Below are 10,543 nucleotides of genomic sequence, written 5' to 3'. Positions count from 1 at the left end.
TAGCACACAAATGTTGCACATGCACACATTTGTATACTACTATTTGTATTCAGATAAGTCCATATGGCCTTATTTCACATGCAACCCTCCTCAAAACACTTAATTTTACTTTAAATTGCATGTACAGCTGTATTTACTGTTTAATTCATAGATTAATCAACCTTCTCTTATACATCACTGCAGCCATTCTGCTGACAGCGTACCTTTACGTGTTAATTAACGATGATATTTAACCAAGCAGAGGTGCGCAGTGCCCGTCAGCGAGGCAGCCGTCTTCATTAAAATTTCAGTCTTCTCTGATATAGCTGCATACATGGGCTACGGATTAATACAGTGGCCCCAAAATGATGGAAGTGAAATATTAAAGTGTTGGGACTTCTTTAGGAGTGGTGGGGTAGTCTTGTGGTTAATATATTGGCTGGTGACTGTAAGGTTGTAGGTTTAAACTGTCCTAAAAGTGATCTTGAACTATTATCATTGAGATGTTTCAGGATCTGAGTAAGTACAGGGCAGTAATTATAATAGATAATAGATATTAAGGGGGTTTTCAGATAATCAGTGTGGGTTTTTCAGTGAACAAAAATAATTTTTATTTCCAGTATTGAATATTTGGTTAGATCTTACATTTATTTCCTTAAATTCAAGTTAACCCTCACAATTATAGTTCTTTAAAAAATATTAATATATATATATATATATATATATATATATATATATATATAATATATGTTTTTTAAAGAAGCCTCACCAAGATTAATTTGATCAAAAATACAGTAAAATCGGTAATAGTGTAAAATATTATTGCAATTTATAATAACTGTTGCCTATTTGAATATATTTTAAAATGCAATTTATTCCTGTGATAGTAAAACTGAATTTTCAGCATCATTACTCCAGTCTTCAGTGTCACATGATACTTCAGAAATCATTCTAATATGCTGATTTGCTAATGAAACATTTATTATTATTATCAATGTTGATTTGTGGTGCTTAATAATTTTTTCAGAATTCTTTGATGAATTGATCGTTTAAGAGAACATATTTGTGACATATTAATGTCAAATTGAATAAATTTAAAGTTTTAATTATTAAAAGTATTCATTTACAAGTTAAATAATTATGTGATAAATGTAACTTTTATACATTTTTCAGATTTTTAGTAGGTTTTCTTCATAGAAGATACAAAAACAAGTGAGTTAGAACAAAATACAGCCTTACTTGGAACTGATGAAGATTAATTAACCAGCTTATCGTTTTTTGTTTTTTCTTGCCATGTGTTTTCAAAAAGAATGACTGTCACCAGCTGCTGATGGCAGGCCGGGGAATTCACAACACATTCTTTGACCTACTTTTCTGTCCAAATAGTTCATGCATATTCATGTGAAAAATTCACTTTTATGTGCAATGGCACAATTAGTTTTCTTTCAGAACTTTTGCAGCCCTCACACAGAGCAAACAGGAAGTTGAGAAATGATGAATGACATTCTTGTATTATTCTCTGACTGCTTTTGGGTTTAATGAAGGGAAAGAAATCACACAGATACGCCATCTCCTGTGTTTTCTGCTGTATCAACATCAGAATGCCATCAAGAGCTGCCATGAGGGGCCACATTTTAGCACTAGTTAGGATCTAACCAGGTTACACCACAGTTTGCAGTTTTATGATTTCATATAACTGTGATTGAAGCTGTTATCACCTCAAAAATTTGGGATCAGATCGTTTTTTTTTTTTTTTTTTTTTTTTTTTTTTTTTAGCAAGGATGCATTAAATTCATTAAAGTGACAGTAATGACATTTATAATGTAAGAAAATATTATATTTTAAATTTAAATAAATTCTGTTCTTTTTAACTTTCTATAAACCAAAGAATCCTGAAAAAAAATGCATCACGGTTTCCAAAAAAATATAAACTGCTTTCAACATTGATAGTAATAATAAATGTTTCTCGAGCAGCACAGATCAGCATTTTAGAATGATTTCTGAAGGATCATGTGTCAATGAAGACTGGAGTGATTATATTGTAAATTCAGCTTTGCATCACAAGAGTAAATTACATTTTAAAATAAATTAAAATAGAAAGGGGATATTTTAAATGGTAATAATATTTATTTTTATTGCAATATTATTTTTTGTATTATTATTACTATTTTTTGAATCAAATAAATGCAGCCTTGGTGAGCATAAGAGACTTCTTTCAAAAATATAAAAACTGTCTACAAACTTTTGAAAAGTAACTAATTACTAACTAATTATTGATTGTGTCAGACTGCAAGACCTATTAATGAAAAATGCTTAATCATCATGCCCATGCTGCTAATTAAAACAATACATATGTTATGAAAGCAACCGCACAAAATCAGTTGCAAAACTGCATCCATTTCCTCTTGACGTTGATGTGTTTGAAGATTCCTTTGTCGAATCCCTTAAACTCTGTTTTACGAGGGAAACCCAAAGTGCTGGGACCGACTCAGTTGACCAGCGCCTCATTGTCAAGATTTATCTCGCTCGAGAGTCATCCACATTCCTGATGACAGGACGAATGCCTCGGCGTCCTGCCGAGAGCGTTAAAATCACTCTCATGCTGAAGCACATTTCGACAGATACATTAACATACACTGGCCCCGCGCTACCCCATCAATCTGCACTTGTTGGGACCTACCATAGCTGCTTCGGGCCTCCCTGTAGAAGCCCACGGGCCCGACTTGGGCAGTGGTGGCCCTTTTTGAGTCAAGGGTCTGTTGATTATATAATCTAGGCCACAGGAACATTCCAGGGGCCTCAATGCAGGTTATGAGAACTTAACTTCAACTACAAACGTACGCTGATTTGGTGTAGAAACTGATCTGGTGTTTTCACTCAGAAATTGCTAGTAAATTTCACAAATAATTACAAAGATTTTTATTCGTCACATACACAATTATACAGAGTATAACCAGCAGTGAAATGTAAGTGCATTGAATTAAACATGAAATGTACTTTCTTGTAAAACATCCTCCAATGATCTGTTATTTACAACTTTAAAAATCAGTGTAGATGTTGAGTTTGAGTTTATTAGCTGTTATTTAGTGTTTCTGCTCTTTTTATCACTAGCCAAAATCTTTAACAAAAGACTACTGCTAATGCTGCTATATTGTTTTGCAAATACCAGATTAAACATAATTGGCCTCTCTAAACATGATGTATTTTGATTGCTGCTTTTTGTTGTGCTTAATGGGGATTCTTAAATTTATCGCCATGATCTTTTGCAGTAGATCAAGTGTCTTCAAGGACCTTAACAGTTTTGCTTTTCATAAACTTGGTAGAAAAGCCTGAACAAGCTGAGTTTTTAGTTTAAGACTTGACTTTTTTAAATGCTCGCCCTATTGACTTCGGATTCTCATTTTTATTTTTGCACGTGGTGTGTTTTTGCACCCAGTAATGGCGAAATGACATGGCAGGAATAAATTACATTTTGGGCAAATACATACAGCCTTGGTGAGCATAAGAGACTATTAAAACATATTTTAAAATATCACTAGCCAAGATCCTTATCCACAAGCCTACCGCTACAGCTGTTTTTTTGTGTGTGTATATGTGCAAATACCAGATTAAAATATAATCAGCCTCTCTAAACGTGATATATCTTAAGACAGCTACTTTTTCCCTGCGTGAACTTGTGCTTAATGGGAATTCTTTAACTTATTACCAGTATATCAAGTGTGTTTATGAGCTTTAACAGTTTTGCTTTGATACTGAATAAGACAAGACTGCTCCTTTGCCATTTTCGTGTATATTAAGTCATATTAAACTTTCCCCCTTTTGACTGCTGATTCGCATTTTTTTATCTTGCACAGGCGCGTTTTCCATTCCCAGTTGTGATTTGTTTATGAACTCTATAGAAAAATTGATTAAACTAATAAAGGTTTGAACATTCGCACCTCCCTGACCTTCCATAAACAGCTTGTGTCATTGTATCCGCCACTGAGACGTTTATGAGTCCTGTTTGTTCAGAGAGAAGCATAACGCATAGTGTGCAAGTATGCAATATGCCTCCAGCAGAGTTCACACTGCGACTGGCATGCAGGCGTGCATGTTAAAAAGCCCTAATGCGTCTCTTTAGATGTTATGCAATTACACATGAGCATGGGAAGGCCTCTGTGTGCCTTCATTTCATCCCATTGCAATTTTCCACCTGAACAGGCGAGGTGAGCCGAGAGGTGAGGTGGAGGTGCACGTCTTATGAATCCTTGAGCTTTTGACAGACGGCACTGGCCTTGCTATTTACCCTTAGAAATTTTCACGGGTCACGGGTGTTACAGGGGGTTTACGCACGCCGCCGCTGATCTCCTCGGCATCAGCCATACGACTGATGCACAGATAAAGGGGATAGATGGACGAGGGGAAAGTGTTTAGGGAGATGAGAGTACAGATAGACAGTAGGCCAAAGTGACTTTGGCAGTGCACTGCTATTGATCAGCTTTATGATACATTGATTTATACCAGACAGTTTCAAGTGCTTTGAAGAGATATGAGTCATATACATCCTTGCTAATCTCAGGGGCAGCAGGAGGGGACTATGGTTAAAAACCGTTTCTGATATGAGCAGACATCCTTATGATGTCTTAAGACTAAAGCCGCATGGTCATGCAACGCGAATATCTGTGAGGAATAATGGTGGATGGGGAAATAAATGGCCGGGGAGCTGCTTTTGATAATTACAAGGAAATTTTAAGGGATACCGCGACGCATTCTCATCTTCAAAGGAGTACGAGTTTGCCGGCAAGACACACCCTCGTGCAAATACACACACACAGATAAAGAGATCGAGTGAAGATTTATGTGACACTGAACTAATTGCATGCTACCATTTGTCTTTAGGAACTGACACCCGATCCTTTCTCATGGTTTTCAACAATTATATCAGAAGAAATATACTTACTGCACACCATTATATATGGAATTATAAGCAAGTTAAAGCTTGAGTACAAAAAAGGCCTGGATTTCCTATCAAATGTAAAAGTGTGTTGCAAGAGGTTAATAACTGCAATAAAACTAATTGAAAGGACACATCTTACTACATCTAGAGAGTTAGATGAGAAAGAAATGGCATCTTAAAGGGATGAAATGAAAATCCTCTCACCATTTACTAAGCCTTCATGTTGTACCAAAGCTGTATTCACAAAAGAAGATATTTTGAAGAACATTGGGTACAAACATTGGAACTGACTTTGACTTTTCATTTAAAATAAATAAATGAATAAAATAATGGAAACCTTTCTCAAAACATAAATATGTCATGCTTCACAAAAGAAAACGTTAAAAGAAGACAAAACACATTTTGAAGAACACCGAAGTCCAAGCTACATCGGAGCCCATTGACTTTCATTGCATAAAAAAAAAAACACAGACATTTCTCAAAAGATCTTTTTTTGTGCTTCACAAGTTAAAACAAGACAAAAGAAGATATTTTAAAGAACATTGAAGTCCAAACAACAATGGCGCCCATCGACTTTTATTGCATTAACAACAACAAAACAGTTATAAAGGTTTGGAACGACATTTTCATTTTTGGGTGAACTATCCCTTTAAACTGTCAACCGCACATGTTCAGTTTTTATGGTGTACTTGAGTGAATTGTCTTGGAGTTTAATGGGAATCACTGTGAATGTTGTTTCAGAGGAGGTAAAGGAAGTTGAAACATGTCGAGAGGTCGTTCATTGCCAGTGCTGATTGTAAAAGAACCTTATGGAAACAATATGTTGCAATGCAGAAGCCAATTTAAACATGTAAGATGTGTTTACTGCTTCTTCAGCAGTATTTTTTCAATCCGGTATAATTTAACACTGTGTAATTGGATGTGTTTGCTAAAGCAAGCATCACTATTGCTCATACTTGCATATTTTACTTCATTGTGCAAATTATTCAGCCTTTGCATTTATGCACTTGGCAGATGCTTTTATCCAAAGCAAGTTATGCTGCATTTAAGCAATGCATTTTTTTTCCAATTCATGCATTCCACAGGAATCAAACCCATGACCTTGGTGTTGATAATGCCATGCTCTACTACAGGAAGGCACTATTCGTAATACCTCGAGTAATGTGGCTTGTTTAGGAGAGGTGTGCTTTTATGTTTCTAATGCACCATACATAAAGAAATTGCCTGCTGAAATATAAACATTTGAAAGATCAACTATAACCACCTAAAACAATGTTGAGAAACCCTTTAAAGTAATAGATATCTTGAAAATTATTACTCTGTCATCATTTCCTCACCCGTATGACTTTCTTTATTCTGTGGGACACAAAAGAGAATATTTTTTATGTTTCAACTGTTTTTGTCAAAACAATGAATGTCAATGGGGTCCAAAAACACTGAACCATATTGACTTCCATTGTATTGACTAAAATAAGATTTTTTTCTAAATATATTCTAAAATAGACAAAAAAAAACAATGATGCCAGAATATTCATCATTTAATACACTTTGAAACTACATAGCAACGCCCTGGCAACCACCCTAGCGTTGTAGATGTAAGATATTTTCTTCTAAAAAAGTACTAAAGTTGTACTGCACTGCCATAATAGTTCAATTATGCAAAACAGGAAAAAATTAAGAATGCAACTTTCTGACCTAATGCCTCATTTATCAGAAAATCACACTGTGAGGATTTAACCATGAAAATTATCGCATATATGTGGTTATCAGTGGCAGGCCACAAATTTATCGTAACCCAACAGAAATGGGATCCGGCGATGACAGTCGTGTTTACATTTCTGATGTGTGTTGACTGAGATGAATCGCCTAGTCAGTCTGCATTTTTGCCTCGCATATGAAATGTTTTCTTTGAGAGTCGGGTGTTGAAATAGGATATTATTTTGGAGTTGGAGAGTTGGATGTGAACACATTCCACAAAGAAACTGCAGCAGGCCTGTGTGAGTGAAAATGACTGCAGCTACAAATCATTCGCTCTCTCTCTCTCTCTCTCTCTCTTTCTCTCCTCCTCCTCCTCTTGCTCTCATGACGTCAGGAATGTCGAGTACTCCTTACTCCTTCCCTTGGGGAGAGGGTTTTACGATTGAAACCTGACACCGTTTCTGTGTCCCATAAGCAACAGAGCAGTAACTCATATCAAAGACAGCCAGCGTCGAATCACAGCACGGCCATAAATTTGCCTGTCGCTCACGGACCAATCAGAAACGAGCATTAAATCAACTCTGTCACGCTGGCAGCCAATGGTGGGATGGCGGCGGTAAATCTGTCAGGAGAGCGTCTGTTAACGGGCTCTGTGGTGCAGATGGGGAATCCACTAGGGTGAGGGGGGAAAGAAAGTACATATGAGAGAGAGAGACAGAGAGAGATGGAAAGATGGAAGGAGGGAGGGGAAAAGCTGAGCACTTTGAGCTAAAGCATGCAAAAATTTTGCTTTGGTTACCCAAAGATTCATTTCTGAAACCCATAATGGCCAAAAAATCTAAGTGTTTTGTAAGCGGTAAGCCGTGAAAACTCGAGTGGAACAAGACCAAACACGACCACAAGAGAAAGAGAATGAAAGCGCGAAACAAAAGCATCATAAAGCTTAATTGCTACACTGCTGTGTGACATTGAGTGTCTACAACAAAAGTGAAATACGGCCCCGTCTCACTCTACAATTACATCACTATCTATCTACTATTATTTCAGTTCACGACACTCATTATACACACTCGGCCCATTTGAAATAGCTTCTCAAGTGCAAACCTCAAACGCTTCCTTATACGATATGACATAAAAATGAGAGCGAAACATGTCGGAGTGTGTGAAACAATGACCTGTGGGCCTTTTCACGTTGCAGCAAGGGTGCAGACCAGATGTTCTCACACACATGGACGTGAGCGGCTCAAAGAGCCAGTTTGTGTGCAGATGTAACGCAGCAGGATGGACTCTTCGGGGATTTGAGTCTCGTTCTAAATCACAGGGAAGGGAAAGAAGGGCCTCCTCTCTTAAAATGTCAACAGGCTGCAGCTTATACTCCGCAAACATCTCCAGCTCAGATCGACGGCCCCCGTTTTCAACGGCGGACCACGGACAAATTCAGTGACTAATGGTGCAGGCGAATCGAAAATAGAAATGTCTAAACAGGCTTGTGGACATATCCAATTGCCTGGCTGATAAATGTAGCGTGCCTTCGCTTGAATTTATGTGTTTTTAAACCCTCCGTCATGTGATATGAAAATAAAGTGTAGGCCTACTCTTACCCGCCGATCCAGCCAGAGGAATAACATCTTAGGCTTTCAGAATGGCACGTTTGAAACGCTTAATGTGCTCTTGAATAAATATTGTGCAATTATGAAATGAATACGAACAGGATTTGACTTTTAATGCACGGGATACCAGATTTATCTGAAGGATTTTTCACGTATCTGCAAAATTGACAGCTTCTGATGATTTCAAGAGACATAACTTACTGCAAAGAAGATGTTATTTTTACACCGCATAGAAGAGCTTGTTGAAATACTACTGGATCAGCAAAAGCTGTGGCATTGCTGTTGATTTTGGCCGTCTCTGCCTCCAAGGTGAAATGATTTTCTATTCAACGGGAATCCATAAACAGGCCCTGTGAGGGCGAGAGGCGCCATAAAACACATCAGGCCTTATGGGGGCGTTTCCGTTAGCGAACACTTGAGCCTGGGGAGCGTGGCGATGGCGAGCAGCGCTCTTATCTCGGCCTGGTTGCGTCCGAATGCATCCGTGCCTTACCCGTCCTCTATTCCCAGTCATTTTCTATGGCCTTTTGATAAATTTGGCCTGTCTGAATTTGCCTGTTCCGAGAGCACGCCGTAATTTACCTACATTTATCGCAGGCGAGCTGTTTGCTCAGCTTCGGCCCTGAGCTGCATTCATGATTAATACGAAACACTTACGCTTTTGAGTCGCCCTCCCCTTCACCTGAGAATAGAAAATGACTCCGATTGCAATAAGCGTGCAGATTTTCGTGAAAAAGCACGAGTCTGGAATACTCATTTGGTGACATACAGACTGCAAGCTTGCAGATAATGATAATTTATCGACTGCTGTACCCGTTCACTACTACACACACACAAACAGCATCTATCAATTACAGGCCTCTAGTCCACACGCCTCTGACAATTTTACTGCGTGTTCTGTACAGCGCATCAAGCCGCGCTGTTTCAGTCTATTATGTTCATTCCTCTATAATTAATATAAATTACATTTTTGCCGTTTACAGCCATGCCACTGTAATTAGTCGATGAAAGGCATTCATTGGTTGCCCGTAGGTGCTGCTGGAATATCCAGATGAAAGGCCGGATGAACGTCAGGCATGTAAGAGAGGCGTAGAAAACAGGGGTCAAATTTGACCTCATTTCTGCCTTGCTGGGGTCAAACAGAAGTCTTATCTCAACACCTGCCCTTTTGCTATCTATACATCTTTCATCTTTTGTAACCTTGACTTACCTCTCATATTCCACAAAGGGTTAAGGACATGCTATTCAAATCAGCTGCATCAATATAGTGATTGCTTCAGGTCATAAACAGGACCACCCGAGGGAACATATTGTTCCTGGGGGCAATGCACTTTTTTCAGGTGTATTAGCATATGGTCAAGGTACATGTAATTTCTGCACTAAAAATAATTACTGTTTCAAACAGGTCTCTCATCGCCCAGATAATCATAAAATGGCCTCAAAGAGTATTTGAACTATTTTGAAACTTAAAACAGATTGAATTTTTTGTCTGAATTTCATAGAATAGATGAAATAATAATGATCAAAATTACATGTGGCAACTGTAAATGTACAGTAGATGCAAAGTATAATGCAAATACATCAATGCATTTTTAAGCGTGGCTTGGGTGGCCAAATAATTTCTGAGGCCTGTATAATCCCACCCCAGTTGGGTAACCCAGTGTCCGGCTGTTTTGGTTGGTTGGCTTGACAAATAGATGTTGGTAAATAAACAGCCATTGGAATGATTCTGATGACGTTTTTGTCTTTTTTGGGGGGTTTTTTTTTGCAAGCAACATAAACAGAGCAATGTTTTTACAGCACCACAGAGTTGCAGCGTTTGGCCTTTTTGGGAAATTCAACACACCGCTGACTTACTTATAGTTGTCTCTGCTCAAAAAAGGCACACTTTACCTTTAAAGTTAGTTTACTATTAACACAAAGACCCTTGTACATGTCCTTTCAAGTGCTGCACGCCGACGCTTGATTACCCTTTGCTCTTTTTTTCTTTATTGCGGGTGATAATATCTTAAAAACCTTGTTCCACTGTCCCACAGCACTTTGCTTTATTCAATGGGAGCATGTTGTACACTTCATAACACACAGATGAGCGAGACGCTGAGGTTTTATCTGCGACTCTTACCCATCTGCCTAATGAATCATAATGAATGACCTCATAATGAAAGAGCTACTTAACTCAATTGGTCAAATAAATTTGGAGCTGAAGGCTCTCATGCTTTGGAGATAAGACGCCAGCGCCCGCGAGCCTCTCGGAGACAGGGTTAGGGAACTCCCTCTGGGAGGGTGGGGCTCTCAGGGGCCAACGTCATGTTTCATTCCT

The sequence above is a fragment of the Barbus barbus genome, assembly GCF_936440315.1.
Source record: "Barbus barbus genome assembly, chromosome: 41".
Lineage (NCBI taxonomy): Eukaryota > Metazoa > Chordata > Actinopteri > Cypriniformes > Cyprinidae > Barbus > Barbus barbus.
This window is presented reverse-complemented; position numbering follows the sequence as displayed.